We start from the raw sequence: 4,911 nt of genomic DNA on the forward strand, positions 1-4,911 counted from the left end.
CGTGGGTGGTGACGGCGCATCTGCATGGATGAGCGCGAGGAGTGGGGCCGAGGGGGCGGGAAGCTGAGACGCAGGGTGAGAAACGACAGGAGGTATCACTTGGGCCTGGTCCTCCACACAGAGCCGGGCGGACAAGGGCTCCACGCCCGGGTTTTGATGCTCTGAGTCGTCATCTGGACATTAGTAGTAACTTTATCTTGGGATTTATGTTTTAGGTGAAATCCGATGCTTCAGTGGGGTGTGCTCTGAGGTTGGGAGCCTTGGCTCAGGGGAGGTCCGATGTCTGCCCCCTAGGCTGGGTTCTCTGGTGTCCCCTCCCTACAGCCTGCCACCCTCGGCTCCCTGCCCCCTCCTACAGCGGTTCCCCCTTCCCACTGAGTGACCATCTTGACATCAAGGTCCAAATGAAATCCCCACGGCGGGTCAGGAAGGGAAGAGCTTTGCATTTTATTATCACCTTTCACAGCAAGTTCTGCTTTCTGAACAGAGACCCACATGTCCCTTGTGCGTGGGGCCTCGCTGACAGTGCACCTGGTGGTGTCAGGGAGTGAGGGCACAGCTGGACAGGAGCTGGGGACACTGGCCAATAGCACGCATGCACAAAGAGCGAATTCTCCACACTCCCAATCTGCAACCTCTGTTGTCTTAGCCCTTGCCCCGGGGTTGCGCTGGATCCTTGCAGGGGAGGAGGTGGGTGAGAACAGATGAACACAGTGTTGCTTCTTCAGAAAAGCAACTCCCCAAACCTGGCCTTCAGTTCCCCCAGGACCACGGCTGTGAACGGTTCCTTTTGCTTCCAGAAGGCTCTACAACAGCTCAGAGCTCTTCAGTGATTAACGTAACTTGGAGGCCTTCTGTACACCAGACAGCTCCCCTCCTGTCCTCTCTCCCATCCCCTGTGTCGGCCCATGTGAGTCGTCAGCATGGCCCTTAGAAGCCCTGAAATAGAATCCAATCCCAGTGTCAAAAGGGCAGGATAATAAAATGACCTCCGAGAGGCCCACCCCGTGTGAATGCAAATCTGCCATTTCAGAATTTCCAGGGAGAAATTCAAGTGCAGAGAATAAAATTTTCTTGCAAGTTAAAGTTCAAGAAAATTAAATCCAAAGGTAAAATATCAAAGGAATTAAATATTGAAATCAGGTGTTCTTACCTTTTGCATCAAAGAAATGAAAGTTAAAATCCGTTGTCCTAATCTTCTTATCTGCTAAGCCTTGGCGACAGGGGCCCCCGTTGCTTCTGCTGAATAAGGTATGCCTCAGAGTTGTGTTAAATGGAGGCAAGGTCTCAGATGCATTTTAATGTTAAAAGGTACAAGGAGTAATTAGTCTTTTGCGAAAGCTAAGACTTGCCCGGCACAGACACCCCGCAAATAAATCTGGAAAGTAATCCCCAGACGCAGGAGCTCAGCCAAGCTCTCATAGCCTCATGTCTGGGGCATTCACAGGGCTTCCTTACAGGGATTTGGGGGGGTGGGGCTGGGGAGAGGAACTGAGTAAAGGAGGTTAACGTGGAATCAAAATTAAATTAATTGATGAATGGAATTAGGATAACTTTACTCTGCATTATTCAACACACACACACACACACACACACACACACACACAAATTACCTGTTTCACCATCGTCTAATACCCCCAAAAAACACATTTTTACCTTTTTTTCACATTGATTTTATATTGTTCCACTTACCTAAGACCTTCTCTGTGTAATCAAAATAATCATTATTGAATAGCAGGGGAAAAACATGCCTCGTATATATACGTCTGTCCTGGAAAGAAAGGTTTTCCAGTCCATTATTCACGTTGTAGCATAAAATTGCTGTGGATGCAAGCCTTGTTCGGAAAAAAAGCGACCCCACTTAAAGAAAAAATTGTCTTCTTGGACCTGTCTCATCTGTCGAGGAAAGTGGCATTCTTCCATGTGTCCTTACCTTCATAACCACCATCCGATCAAGTCTTTAAAGAAGAGGATAGAATTTTAGAAAGAAGACGTCTTCGAGGTAAGCCACACAGGAGCGTCCACCCAAGGTCAGTGCCAGACAAATGGCTCGGGAGCGTGTGTTAATGGACTTGGCTCTCAAGCCTGAATTCCACCGACCAGCTTTGTGGAAAGACCCCGGAACAGAATCTGGTCATTTCTGTTATATGGAGGCAATTGAAATGGGATAGAATTAAGATCTTTTCCGGAAATACCATTTGTGAGATTTCCTGACTTTTGAAAAACCTGCCTTTTTTTGCTCTCTCCAGAATGAGGTGTGGTAATCCACAGCAACAGACAGCAAAATAAAAAATGAGGGGGGACCTGTTAGAAAGACTTCCAGCGTTTCTTAAGAGGTCGGGGCTCACACAAATGCTACTTTACTCTAAAAACAGAAATGCTGACTCATACCCATTTATCTTAAAATCCGAAAGCCACAAAACGGGGAGAAACACAGACTGCAACAGAGCTCCACAGATGCGGGTCCTTCAACACACTGGGTTTACTTTCTCTATTTTTTCATTGGGACTGGTGTTTACCATTAGTGGATTATTCAGTCATGCTTTTTGTTTACTTTTAATTTTTTTAAATGTTTATTTATTTTCAAGAGAGGGAGAGAGAGAGACAGAGCATGAGCAGGGGAGGGGCAGAGAGAGAGGGAGACAGAGAATCTGAAGCAGGCGCCAGGCTCTGAGCTGTCAGCGCAGAGCCCGACGCAGGGCTTCAACCCATGAACCGTGAGATCATGACCCAAAGCCAAGTCGGTCACTCAACTGACGGAGCCACCCAGGCACCCCCCATGATGTTTATTCCTAATCTTGGATTACTGTTGGGGTGTGGAAAAAATCAATGGCACGAGCATATCCATCCACACTTGGAACCGACTCAAAGACAGGTGCACAGCTTTGGTAACGGGAGATGAAAAGGCCAACTTGATCACTGCTGGGTTGGGAGACTCGGCTGAGGAGTGGAGCGCCAGGGCTGCCTAACAGCGAACACTAGAACCCGATTCCATCAGCTCAGAGGTCCCCTCCCAGGGGACGAGCTCTCCTGCTAAGCGCACAAAAGCCAAACGCCCAAAAAGAAACTCCCTGGAGACAGGTGGAGTGCAGAGAGAGGAGCGAGGGGAGGGAGACTACGTATCCAGATCCTTCTCTCAGGAAACTGCCACCCAGTTACTCCTCCTCCCCGAAGGGGAGAGGGGGGAGTGACGAGTGTGCCAAAAGGGGCCAGGCGTGCTTCCTGTGGATGTGCAGCGCCAATGGGGGCGGGGGCTGCCTGGCCTGCTGCTGTCACTTCCCGCCCCTTCCCGGGCCCTCCCTCTACAGGGGTTTGCTCACCTTATCCTCCTGTAGTGATTCTCTGCTGCCAGTACATATGATTACTGCTAATAGGTTCAGAACCATTCATTTATACCCAACCTACCAAATGCCAGCAGGCACTGGACGGCAGGGAAGTGTGACATCGACCAGGAAGCCAGCTTAGAGCAGGTCAACCAGAAAACAGTACCCACCATTTTTTTTTAAGTAAATAAGTATTGGCCATAGCCACTTACCTGTGGTGTGACCTGGGATGAGGAGCCCTCTCTCAGGCGCCAGGATTCAAGGGTGCAGGTGGATAAACTTCAGGATGTCCAGGTGCTTGGCGGAGAAGAGGGCAGCCACTCATTCCACGAGACAGATTTCAGACGTTCATTGGGGAAGGAAAAATAAAACAAATAGTCTTTTAATAGGTCTTGTTGGAATAAAAACATTTAGATGCAAAGCTTAGACCACATACCAAAATAAACTCTAGGTGGATTACAGAATGGCATGTGGAAAAGCTAAAAATAAATAGATACGGGGGGCGGGGGGAGGGAACGATGCCTCCAGCCCTGGTGTAACAGAAACAGAGACTGGCATATTGAGAAACTAAAATGGATTTTAAAATTAAAAAACAAAATTTACAGCTAGAATACATTTAGAAACTTACTCCACCAATTTCAACACTAGCATAAATAACAAAATTAAACTAAAAACCCGTTGACCAACTGGGAAATATTTGGCCTGTGTTAGCGCAGGTAAATGTAGCTTATAATAATTTCAGGGCAAAACCACGGAGGATCCACATGGCACATCTTTAAAGGATATAAACAAACATTGAAAATCTTACCGTTGAAACGACTACCGGAGTGAAAGCATATGATGTCTGTCTGTCTCTGACTCGCTTATTTCGCCCAGCATGATACTCTTCAGCTCCCTCCATGTCATTGCAAATGGCAAAATTTCATTATTTTTTATGGCTGAGTAATATTCGTGTGTGTGTGTGTGTGTGTGTGTGTGTGTGTATACACAACCCCCCCCCCCGGTCACCCCATTCAGATTCCACATATAGTCCCTACAAAAGTTATTGGTGTCGGGCGCCTGGGTGGCTCAGTCGGTTAAGCGTCCGACTTCAGCCAGGTCACGATCTCGCGGTCCGTGAGTTCGAGCCCCGCGTCGGGCTCTGGGCTGATGGCTCAGAGCCTGGAGCCTGTTTCCGATTCTGTGTCTCCCTCTCTCTCTGCCCCTCCCCCGTTCATGCTCTGTCTCTCTCTGTCTCAAAAATAAATAAACGTTAAAAAAATTTTAAAAAAAAGTTAAGGGTGTCAAGCGTGTTGACCATATAAACCGACCCTCTAACAGGACAGCAATTTGCAGAAAGGGCCACCTCTGAGAGAGGTAAGAGACCCAAGTCACAATGAACTAAAAAGCATAGGAAAAATTAGGAAACCGTCTCAGAAATTGTCCGTGGGGAGACTTGATATGGCATTAAATCAGCAACTCAAGAAAAAGCAACCGACCAACGAAGACAAACTAGCAAACGCACCTTCCCAACATGGCGGTCAGGCTGAAGCCACAAGCCAGCAGCTGGCATATGTCGTTGTGCCCATAGCAACAGCATGCGGCAAAC

General features: G+C 47.9%; 1 long non-coding RNA gene across 2 annotated transcripts; it reads right to left on the reverse strand.

Moving 5' to 3' along the window:
• Nucleotides 1–432: 432 nt before the first annotated feature.
• LOC123590993 lies at nucleotides 433–4,415 on the reverse strand. Of its 2 annotated transcripts, XR_006709068.1 has the most exons (4): nucleotides 3,536–4,415; nucleotides 1,888–1,958; nucleotides 1,154–1,771; nucleotides 433–939 (listed from the first exon to the last, which is right to left on the reverse strand). It is a non-coding gene; the product is annotated as an uncharacterized LOC123590993 (long non-coding RNA). The 2 variants fall into 2 exon arrangements; XR_006709067.1 differs by having other exon boundaries at nucleotides 1,154–1,958.
• Between the last annotated feature and the right edge of the window lie 496 nt (nucleotides 4,416–4,911).

The sequence above is a fragment of the Leopardus geoffroyi genome, chromosome B4 (assembly GCF_018350155.1).
Source record: "Leopardus geoffroyi isolate Oge1 chromosome B4, O.geoffroyi_Oge1_pat1.0, whole genome shotgun sequence".
Classification (NCBI taxonomy): domain Eukaryota; kingdom Metazoa; phylum Chordata; class Mammalia; order Carnivora; family Felidae; genus Leopardus; species Leopardus geoffroyi.